At 40.9% G+C, this 12,049-nt stretch overlaps 1 protein-coding gene and 1 pseudogene across 1 annotated transcript in view; one reads left to right on the top strand and one right to left on the bottom strand.

The window, feature by feature from the left end:
- The window catches only part of TMEM178B (transmembrane protein 178B), a 359,361-nt gene that overhangs the window by 14,069 nt on the left and 333,243 nt on the right, over window positions 1-12,049 (top strand). The window lies entirely within an intron of this gene.
- LOC100942831 overlaps window positions 6,820-12,049 on the bottom strand; it is an 86,641-nt pseudogene continuing 81,411 nt past the window's right edge.

Here is a 12,049-nt window from a genome sequence, read left to right as displayed (position 1 = left end):
CTTGATCGGTCTCAGTCATGGCTAGGGCCATTTTCGTCTACGCTCATGACTAGTTGCACTGGGAACTCAGACTTTCCATCTGAACACCTTGCCTGTATCTCCACAGGGATCACCTTTGGGTCCAAAAGCATCTGTTGTACCTTTTTTCCTGAGACCCATTCCTCCTTAACATTCCCCCATCTGGAGGAATAACGTCACTGCCACTGCACATGGCGGTACCAGGGACCCCAGGCCATCCTCGTGGGTCTCCTCCCTCTTGCCCTACTCGTCTAAGCAGTGACCACATCGCTCCACCTCCCAGTAACTTTCATGCTGCGCTCTTGCGGCACCCTCTACTTGCTTTCCCCCTTCTCTCATTTCATCTCTTGTCAAGTCTTCCTATTCAGAGCAATTTTTCTTGATGCAATTCTAATCCCATTATCACTGGGCTCAAAACCCTTTGGTGGCTCCCCATGGCTGGTCAGTTAGAATAAGGTCCGAATCCCCACCATGGCATATGGTACACAAGCCTCCACACGTCAACAGTGTGTCCCCTCCCTGCCCTATCTGGCCAGGTCATTCTCTTTCAGGCTTTTCTCCATGCCAGCACCCTCTCTCTAGCCATACAAAACTCCTGGGTCCCCATACAGGGTGAGCTGCTTGGAGCCTTTGCTTGTGCTGGCCCCTTTGACTGGAAGCCTTTTCCTTGTCTGAAGCCACCCCCTGCCTGGCCAGGCCTGCTGATCCCTCAGGAATCAGCTTACAGCCCCTCCTCCTAGTCTGGCTGGATGCTCTCTCTTCCCACTCCCAGGTCAGATTGCCTTCTCTCTCCTTTTGGCTCCTGCACACACAGATTCCTTCCCAGTAGCAGTGACATTTTATTGCATTTAATTGCTTACTCATACATCCCCTTTCTTTTTAAAACTACCTTTGAACTATTTTTATTCATCTTTTTACCCACAGGGTTTTGCATAATGCATAGATGTAATGCATGGGCCATAATAGGTACGTAATAAATATTTGTTGAATGAATAAAGGTTTATCTCAGTTAATGCAATAGATGTGAAAATCTCATTTAAAAAAGACTCATAACTTTCCTGGAGCAGGGGTCTCACTTTTAAAAAGAACCCTGCTGTGACTTGTTTTGTAATACCTGTGATAAACTTCAATTTATTTCCCTTTTTAAGGTTTGCAGTTTCTTAAAGCATCCATATTTCTTTTTTTTTTTAATATTTTCTCTATACATATATATGTGTTTATTTGGTTTCCACTTTTTGCCTTTACAGAATTAAAAGGCTTAAAATTTAATAACAATAACACCATTGAAGATAAGGACTAGAAACAAAAACCTCATAAAGAATCAACAAAGATAAATACATTTGGAAAAGAAATCAGATGATTGCTGCAACAAAATATTGAGCAATAATAATAATGATGCCAAAAAAAGTGACATTCACATTGTCAGATAAAAGTATGTCTATCATAGAAGCATCCATATTTCTGATTCACAAGAGGAGAATTAAAGTCTAACTGGTTTCATTTTTCCTGGATTAGACCTCTTGATTATGGTCTTGTCCACTTTCTGTACTATTCTTGTGTTTCTCAGCCTGGTCCTCCCATCCAGAGCATCCCTGGACACAGAGAAGTCTATGTCCGTATTTCTTGTTCCTATCATGGATGTTAGAATTTTCAAATTTACCTTTGTGTTTTACTGTAACGATCTCTCAGGATCTGTTTCCAAGTTTCTCAATATTTATCATCAGTATTGTCTTTAGGTTACTCAATGAAGGCTTCCTCTCAAATGTTTATTTAGGGCAGCTTCCTCATCTCTCCTCCGATATTAGTGACTGGAAAGTAGGCCGTGTCTTCTGTAATTGCTCTCATCTCTGGTTCATTTCTTGGTTCACTTTTTGTGACTTTGAAAAGAAGCGAGGTAGGAAAGCATGGTGAGTATCTACCTCTGATTCTCCGGTGCCTTTGACCCCATTGTGATTGGTGAACATTACTCACGGAAAACATTCATCTCCAAAAGGGGAATCTGGAGACAAAAAGAAGTTATGGCCACCCATCTTTGCTTATGAAGACCTCTTGAGTTCTACTTCAACAATGCCTGTGAGAGAGGTTCACTCGTCGGGGTCTCACACAGAAGCAGGTTCTCTTTGTAAATGCCAGTGACTGTTTTTCAGTCTGGATCATCTCACAGTCATGGTTTTTCAGGACTTCTCCTTTAGCCGTAAGATGTGCTAAGGGCACAGCTCATTGCCATCTAATTTGGGGATGTAAGGTAATCCTTTTGCTTTCAGCAGATAAATATAGCTGTCGCTTTACTGCCTGGTCCTCTAAACTGGGTTGAATAAATGATTCATATCAAGAAAACATTTCCTGTGACCACTCTAATTCCTGGATTTATATTAGTTATCTATGCCAGGTTAAGCTGGGAAATGATTTCCAGCACTTTCTGCCCAAGTTGTATTAAGTGCTACAGGTCAAGATTCAGATTGTACATTCAGTAGCAAGCACTGGGTAAGCATTCCAGCTAACTTGTGTTTTTGAAGAGCTGGCTTTAATTGTAAAAAATAATTATAAAAATGAATGATGAGTTACATAGTAATACAACTTTCAGAAAATGATGGGTAACCCATACCCTGGAAAGTGGTTTTTTTATATATGTTTATTTTAAGACCTAGAGGAACCTAGAGGTTTATTTCAAACTGAAGGTGGCATTTCATCTCTTTGGGGCAGCAGAGTTGTTAATATTTCAAAGAAGGACATTTATGCTTCTATCCCAGCAGCATGCCTGTATCAGCTTTTATTACACATATCTGTAGTGGTGTGGTGGCTGGCTGGGCACTTGTAGATCAATAAGCTGCTAAAAAGGGAAGATACATCAGAGACCATAATGGCTTCTTCACAGAAGAAGGATCATCTCCAGGTAGTGAAGTGCATTTAGGAATAACAATAATGATATCCCTGTATTGAGATCCTCATTATTTAGAAGAAAGAAATAGACTCTCTCAAGGTGATGAGTCCTAAAATAAAGCTCTTTAACATGCTAAATATACATTCCAGGAGGTCTTATGTCTACTGTTATAGCTGAATTCAGAACAAATTCAACTTGCTTTAATGGAAGAATTCCCAGACAGAGGAAGACAGGATTAGTTCTCTTGGCCTCAAACATTATTCAATTATAGTTATGCTTGGTTGTCCTATTAATTAAAAAAAATCTTCCTGTAGTCTGAACACTGATTTTTAAGAGACTCGAGTGTATTTGGATATAGCATTAGTGGGGAAGGCAAAGGCCCTAAAGACAAAGTGGTATGGATGGAGGGGGAGGGTGATGGAAACTTACAGAAGATAGCACAGAACTCCCACATGAGGTTTTTGATTTGAAGGCTGGGGACGCAGAGAGTCTACTTGTGCTGAGTGTGGTTATGTGCAGGGGAGGTCTGAGGGCCACATGACATCAGAGAGGATGGTGATTTTTTCCAGTGGAGTAACAATTTCTGCTTCGTGCTTCTCCTTCAAAATGCACGAGTAAATTATATATTTACTTACTCAGTAAGTATTTGGTAAGTACTTACCTGTCAAGATTTGTTCTAGGGCTTAGGGTGCAGTCATTCCCCAAATAGGCAAAACCTTCTGCATGCACAGAGCTTATATTGCAGTGTGAGAAAATAAACAATAAAAATATAAATAAGTAAAACATGTAGAGATGAGTGATGGGGAGAAGAAACAAAGCATAGAAGAAGTATAGGAAATGTGAGGTGGTGGGTTGACATTGTAGATGTGGTGGCCAGGGAATGATGCCTCACTGGCAAACAGACATTTGTTTGAGTGAAGACCTGAAGGACAGGAGGAAACAGCTATGGGGCTATTTGGAGGAAGAGCATCTCAAGTGGAGGGAATAATGAGGGCAGTGGCCCTGATGTTGGAGGATGGCAGCCTACTGTAGAAATAACAAGGATGGAGAAATGGATGAAGTGGAGCAGGTGAGGGGGTTTGCAGTGGGATATGATGCCAGTAAGTAAACAGCCACCCTACATAGGGGCTGAAGGGCAGGGGAAGGAGTGAGATGGGAAGCATTGCAGAGTGTGAGGAGAGGAGTGACACAAAAAGAGAACGTGGGTAACTGAGTTGATAATAGATGACAGTGGGGCACGCTTAGGAGCAAGGAGACCCAACAACAAGGAGGGGGCTAGAACTTGAGTGCTGGGAGGAAAGATTGGATTCTGGGTGTATCTTGAATGGAGAGTTATCAGGGTTGGTTGGTGGTTCAGAGCAGGACAGGTGAGCAAAAGAGGAGTCAAAGGCAGCACCCCGGTTTCAACAGGGACTAGTAGAACAGAGCTGCCATTAATTATGATGGGTAGGACTATAGGGTCTTCTTTTGGGAATCCACTATTTTGGGCCTGATAATCTCAGAGATGCCTTTTAGATGTTCAAGTAAAGGTTTCAAGAGTTAAGTGAGATACAGGACTGGGTTCAGGGGAGAAATCTCACTGGAGACATAAATTGAGGATTCATCAGCTCATGATATGTGAAGTCATGAGACGGGGAGAGATCACCAAAGAGGGAGCATAACTCTGGAAGAAGAGATGTCCCAGGTAAGCTCTAGGGCTGGTTTGTGAAAGCTCTCAGGAAGAACCAGCAGATGAGATTGAGAGGAACAGGCCAGGGCAGTCAGAGGAGCACTGGGCAAGTGTGCTCTCCTGGAAGCCAAGTGCAGAACACGTGTTAAGGAGGAGGAAGTGGTCACTAGTGTGAAGTGCTGTCAACGGGTCAAGTACAATGAGGCCTGAGGCTTGATCCTTGGATTTCACAATGTGGAGGTCATTGGTTTCAGTACTGTGGGCAAAAATTTGGCCAAGGTGGGTCCAAGAGTGGATGGGAGGAAGAATCATTGAGTGTAAACAACTTTTAAAAAAACTAATTAATTCATTATATTTCAAAAATTTGGGGAGTACATGTGTTTTTTGTAAGGTGGATAAATAATATCATGCTAAACTCAGGGCTTTCTTTCAGTGTACTCATTACCATAATGGTGTACATTGTACTTGACAGATAGATTTTAATTCCCCTCTGCCCTTCCATCTTCTTCCTTCTTAGTTTCCAAAAGAAGTTTTATTACAAATGTAAAGAAAGAAGCAGTAGCTAGACTGAGAAAGTTAATTTAAGAGAGACTTACAAAGATTATGTTTTCAAATTAGAGAAATAAAAGCATATTTATTTGTTGGTAGAATGGTTCACAGGTGGGGATAAAATGGATGGTACACACACACAAAGAAGAACATAGAATTGTTGGAGCAATTTCTGGAAAAGGCCAAAGCAGAAGGAAAGGTAGAGAAAAAGGTCAAAAGAAAGGAACATGTCCAAAAAGAAATGTATGTTTTAGGTGAGGCAGGAAGTAAAAATATGACACTATCTTTCTTAATGCAAGTTATCAATGTCTTGCTCCTGTTACCAGGCTCGCAGGATAATTTGGGCAAAGTGCTTTAAGCTTTTTAGAAAAGAGTATCTACAGCCTTTTAGCGTCTTTTTATTGAGTAATTAATGGGAGTTCTCTGAAGGAAGCAGGATTGGAGAGTGAACCGTACTACATTCTATTTATGTATGGTGGCTTTGCTTTCTGCTTTATAAAAAGGAACTCTGGTCAGAGTAGCCCAGCTATTCTAAGCACCAGGTGGCTAGTGATTGGTTGGACATTCTGAGATGTTTTGCCCTCAGGTGTTAGTTGGAATGTGACGTGCTGTGTCTTGAAGATTGGTGCTTTAGGAAGTTTAAACAGGTTTCATTTTTTAAAAAGATAGGACAGCTCATCCTGTAACCTTCTCTTACTAGTTGCCGCCTCCTATAGGGATCCTTTAAACAATGGTTTCGACAGTTTTTCATTTAATAGCATCACTCTAATTAGACTCTTAGGGTGCTTTGGCTCTGATGACATTCAGGTCATTTTTGGAGATAAAGCTGCTTTATTTTCAGGCTGAATAGCCACATTCTTGCCTTGTCATCCTAAAAATGCTGCACTGTGTCTGCATTTCAGAGCCTCTGATTAAATGACTGAAGACCTTTGGTGGTGCAGAATCAGTCTTCTTTGTCTATTATACTGTAAGTTTTTTTCCTGGAAAACATAGCCCAAGAATTTCTGGTAACCTCTTAGCAACAAATATTTTCTACAATTAATGTAGAAATTAAAGTTCCAAAACCTTCCTGTTTGGAAGGTTTGGCTATTGTGCAAAAATTATTGGCCACATCTATAGGCAGTCATTTTGCAGCTTTCATGAGAAGGTACGGATGTCATTAGCCTCTTTGATTTCTTCCATGGGGATTATAAGGTCTCAAAATTCTAAGAAAAGCTGTGTGAATTCTAGAGACAAAGAACAACAGGTGCAAGCTAGTGGAGCAGGTGGTGTATAATTTCACCTTTGCCGTCTACTCAGAATTAGGTGGGAAACTAGGTTCCAATTTGGAAGCCACGTGAGAAATGCCATTTACTGCCACCTGTAATTGCACCTAACTTTTGACTTTTTTCTTTACCCTTCTGGTATGTGTCTGGGAATACACTTGGTTCTATCTATAAGCAAGTAGGTTCTGAGTTTCCATAAAATGTCTTTCAGAGTGTGTATCTTGACCATGTTTATTTTTTCGAGCTTTTGGGAATCTTCTAGCATGTGATTTTTCTCTGTGAGGTTATTGCTTCTTTCTTCCTCACTATCACAGTTCCTAGGCTTATTCAAAAGATTGCTTTCCTCCCTAATCTTCTATCACCTTCTCTCGATCTCTCTCTCTGCTGCTTCTCTCAATCAGATCTTTTTATCAGTACTTTTCATTTTATTATTTTTTCTCTTTAAATAGATACTTTATTATACCCACAGGCGATAGAATCCCAGAGCTACTGTTGGGCACGTAAATACAGATCCTGCTAAATATTTAATATTGTCAAGCTTGTGCGACTTGAGCATGGTTTTGAGGCCTGCAACCTCAGTCTCTGTCTTCCTGTCTGTCTGGGTAAGGACCCAATCTTGCTGGGCATGCAGTGCCACTATTTCTGTTCTTAATTCCAACAGCTTCCTTTCATTCAATGAATACAGTTCTTTTACTCTGCTCTTTTCTAGATTGAAGTCTAACTTGGTATCTATTCGGACTTTGATCACTTCATCCATTGCTTGTTTTAACTGATGTAGTTCAAGTTTTATTTTCTCATTTTCTGCTCTGAGGGCTGAAAATTCACTCTTCTCCAAAATAATCATATCTTTTTTCACATTAGCAAGCTGAGACATTATTTGCTGAAGAGTGATCTCCTGCTGCATCGTGGTGACCATGTCTTTGTAGATGATATCCATGTTGGCCTCCATGATCTTGACCAATGCAGATACAATGATTTCTTCTTGCTCAGCAGTAAACCCGTTTTCTTCAAGTAGGCACACTAAGGCATGGGTGTCAAAGTAGAGCTTCCTACTCCCGAAGAAGTGAAATCTCTCCTTTTGAGCTACAGTTGCAGGTACCCAACAGACAAGCTTAGGTTTCTCCTGCAGAAAGCGAGGGTGGCTGGCAGAGGTGAAGGGTGCCAGTGGCACATGGGATGAGGACCGGCTGGCACCTCCAGATGCCACTGTGCCCGGCCAGGGGTACAACAGGTCTAAGATGTGAGCACTCCCAGTCCCAGGGCAGCCATGGCCCTTATCAGTACTTTTTAAAACCAGTCTAACCCTGATCCACTTCACCAATATGTGTGGCAGGGAGAGAAAGTGTTTTAAATATGCAGGACCCAGGATCAAAAACATTTATCATTTGTTGACTGGCTAGTGAAGAGTGGAACCAGACTAGAACTATTGCCTTTGCAGTGTTTTTTTTTTTTTTTTCAACCAAGGCACCTCAGAATGCTGCCTCAGTGCTAGGTTGAATTGGGGATGTGTACTCTTACCTCTCCTTCATAACCTGGTATCCATAGGATTAACCAGGTAGGTGAAGGCAAGTGTTAAGTGCTCATGGAGGCCTCAGGCAACAAAGCCATATCTTACCACTTGCTTTGCTGACCTCAGGCACAGTGTCTGGAGAGGAATATATAGCATGATTAACCTCTTGGCCAGACTTCTGCTCTGCTTCTCATAATGGGCATTCCCACATATTTGAGGAAGAAACAGTTTTTGTTTTTTAAATTTTAAAGGAAAGAAAAGTTTATTTTTATTTTTCAGAAAGAGAGAGAAGGGAATGAACCATGGCACACAGAAGAAAGAAAGGGATGTGCTGGGTGAGCGAGAAATAGTTTGCTAGAGTAGTATTCCATACAAATATTTTGTTACACTGTGATTGAAGCTGTTTTATAAGTAGAATGATTACTCATTGAATAGTAACCAATGGGTGCACAGGTGGATTATTCTCCTCAGCATTCTCTGAAGTTAGAGGTAGATGTGGCCACGTGAATGAATTTGGCCAGTGGCATGTGAGTATGAGTGATGCCTTCCACTTCTGTGTCTGTTCCATAAAGTCCTCCTGTGTGATCTCCTGTTTTCTCCCATCTTGTGTTTGAATGATAACACTCTAGGTGACATTGGGAGGCAAAGACTGAGGATGGGAAAAACCTTGGGAAGCCTGAGTCCTTGAATGACGGGAAACAATGACCTCCTCTGTCTTGGACTTCAGTGAATAAAAAGTACACTACTTAGTTAAATCCCCGAGGTTTTAAAGTTTATCTGTTATAGTAGCTAGTATTTAATTATTTATGCATGCATATTATAATGTAATACATCTCTTTTAAGTTAATATGAAACCCTATATAGCATTAAGACAACATGTGAACTGGCTACAGGCAGGTTAGTACAATAAATGCTGTATTCATCTATGTGCATTTGTAGCAATATTTGAAGGAATAAAGGATAAGTTTAATACTTTTTTCAAAAGTATTAAGTATTGTCTAGGATCGCTTAACCTAGACAATAACCTAGATAATAACCTTGTTATTATTTCAAAACTGGAGAGAACCAACTCGTCTTGAAATTTTTTAGCCAATAGATCCCCATGGGCTCTGTCCATGGTCCTGAAATCTTAGTCATTTCATTGTGTTTAATTTGTAAATGTCTCCTCCAAAACCTCATCATCCTTGGTGTGTTCAGTATTTCTTCTTATAGAACTTATCCTTATCCATCATATACTTAGTTTTCTTCTTCTTCTTTTTTTTTTTGAGACAGAGCCTCAAGCTGTCCCCCTGGGTAGAGTGCCGTGGCATTACAGCTCACAGCAACCTCCAAATCCTGGGCTCAAGCGAGTCTCCTGCCTCTGCCTCCCAAGTAGCTGGGACCACAGGCTCCCGCCACAATGCCCGGCCATTTTTTGGCTGCAGCCGTCATTGTTGTTTTGGCGGGTCCGGGCTGGGGATTCGAACCCGCCACCTTAGGTGTACGTGGCTGGCGCCTTAGCCGGTTGAGCTACAGGCGCCAAGCCCTTAGTTTTCTTCTTAAACAATCAGCCATGTCCTTTATCCAATCTTGCCAAAGTTTTTTATCCATAATTTTTCTATTCCGATTCACAGTGTTACCAAGAGTGCCAGGCTGCAAAGTGCTGATACCAGTGATATGAATCTCTACAACTTTTTCCCAGTCAGAAGGAATCTCTCCAGTCTATTACCTCTTTTACTCCCTCATGGAAGTTGGAGTCTGTGCTGCTTGAAATTCCCTAATATCAATGGGAAAATGCTTTTCTAATCCTAATCCCTCAAATCAGATTAAATTCAGAACAACTCTCTTAAATGGCTTTAAGTTTAAAATCAAAGATTTATCAGTTTTTTCATAATGGAATTAAAAAAACATTTTCTGGTACTATCCCAGTTTTAAAACATTTATTTGTAAAGTGATTTATCTGGGCCACTGTTTAAAATAGCTTTCAAAGAGTGTGAGTCGTTAAGCGTGTAGATCCTGAAGTTCTACTGCCTCCAGATCTCACCTTCTTTGTTTACTGCCTGTATGACCCTGAGAAAATCACTTAACCTTTCTACTTCTCAGTTTTCTTATTTGTAATATGTAGATTACATTTGTAGTCTACCTTATAGTTCTATTGTGAGGGTTGAATGAATCAACATAAATGAAGGTCTTGGAAGAGTACCTGACACATAGTAGGTTCAGACTATTATTATTACCTTTAAAACTCACAAGACTTTGAGTGTATTGAACAGTGTCATTGATAGGTGGGCATCAGTGTTAGATAACTGACAAAATGCCTTCTGTTGCCCGTAGCATCTCATGTGCAAGTACATACCTGAAAGTTTCCAGTTGTAATTTCTTTTCGGCTTTGCCTTCACCTTTCAGATGCCGTTTGCTCTTCTAATATTCTGTCTTTAGCTCCTTCTTGGTTATCCTTATAAATACCAAACCCAAACAAAAACAAATAAAAAAGCTATTTTTTAAAACACATCTCTAATTTTTCCAAAGCTCCCATTAGACCACACATCCCTGTAGTTCATGGCAGGATTGAGTCTAGGGAGTTTGTCTTTGGAGACTCTTTCTGATTCTTCTCCTCCCTTTCTGTCTGATTCTTTTCCTCCCTTCACATTCATTTTTCTCCCTTTTCTATGAATTATAACCTTTCTCTATCTTCCTTCCTATCATAGCTCTTCACCTCAGAAAGGAATCTGAGCAGATCCTTTATTTTCAGTTGTACATGATCAATGAGGCTGAATCCCTGGTCCTTCCCAGGAGAACTTGGTACAGGTATGAAGCCTAAGCTTTAAGGTAGAGGAATACCTTTTTTCCCCTTACCTTCCAGACAGGGTCTCACTTTGTCACCTAGGGTGGAGTGTAGTGGCACAATCATAGTTTACGACAACCTTTAACTTCTAGGCCTCAGTGATCCTCCCACGTCAGCCTCCCAAGTAGCTGGGACTAAAGGCATGTGCCACCATGCCAAGATAATTTTTAAACTTTTTATAGAGATGGGATCTTGCTACATTGCTTGGACTGGTCTTGAACTCCTAGCCTTAGGTGATCCTCCTGCCTCAGCCTTTCAAAGAGTTGGGATTACCTGCATGAATCACTGAGCCAAGCCAAGGAATACATCTGTAATATGAAATTTAACCTATTAGGTCAATTGAGTATTTTGTAGCTACACGGTCCTTTTTTTTTTCTTTTTGAGACATAGTCTACCCTGGGTAGAGTGTAGTGGCATCATCATAGCTCACTGCAGCCTCAAACTCCTGGGCTCAAATGATTCTCCTGCCTCAGCCTCTTGAATAGCTGAGACTATAGGCCTGTGCCACCGTTTTGGCTAACTTTTTCTGTTTTTGGTAGGGATGGGGTCTAGCTCTTGCTTGAACTTCTGACCTCAAAAGATTCTTCAATCCTCCTGCCTTGGCCTCCCAGGGTGCTAGGATGACAGGCATGAGCCATTGTGCCCAGCCACACACAGTCCTTTTTAATATCATTATAAATAGCTACTTTTTTTCATTCTCTCATAGGTCTTGCGCTGATTAGGTTTTAAACATTAATTCATTCTGAATTGAATCGTCAACTTACTTAATGGACTTAAATACAGCAGTAATTTATTGTTAAAGAACCATAAGCTGAGACTCCCAAAGAGGGATGCAGACCATAATAGAACACTACACTTAGTAATGTTTTAATCTCTTGATTGGGCATGGGGGCTTGATTGGCACTGTTATGGATCTATAGCAAGTCACGATTTCACATGTATCAACTATATTAATATGTTACTGTCCTTCATCATAGCTTTGGTGACATTTAATTGAAAGATCACTGTGCTAGATTGAATCAAAGCATTGACTCCCACATCTAGCTCTGTCATTTACCTGGGTCACTGTCTCCTTTGGAGCTTGGGTTTGCAAAATGAAAATGATGTCTCTTAATTCAAGCTGCAGTCAAAATCTCCTGGGAAGCTTAAAAATAAGCAGATTCCTAGACCCTAGTTCTATACCATCTTTTAAAAAAATTCTGGATTGGCTCAGCGCCCATAGCTCAGTGAGTAGGGCACTGGCCACCTACACTGAGGCTGGCAGGCTCCAACCCAGCCTGGGTCTCGAACAACGATGATAACTGTAACAACAACAACAAAAATAGCCAGGCAT

Source organism: Otolemur garnettii, unplaced genomic scaffold, assembly GCF_000181295.1.
Source record: "Otolemur garnettii isolate 467f Iridium unplaced genomic scaffold, OtoGar3 scaffold00049, whole genome shotgun sequence".
In the NCBI taxonomy this organism is placed as follows: Eukaryota; Metazoa; Chordata; class Mammalia; order Primates; family Galagidae; genus Otolemur; species Otolemur garnettii.
Note: the sequence above shows the minus strand (reverse complement) of the source record. Positions and strands in the feature narration are given on the sequence as shown.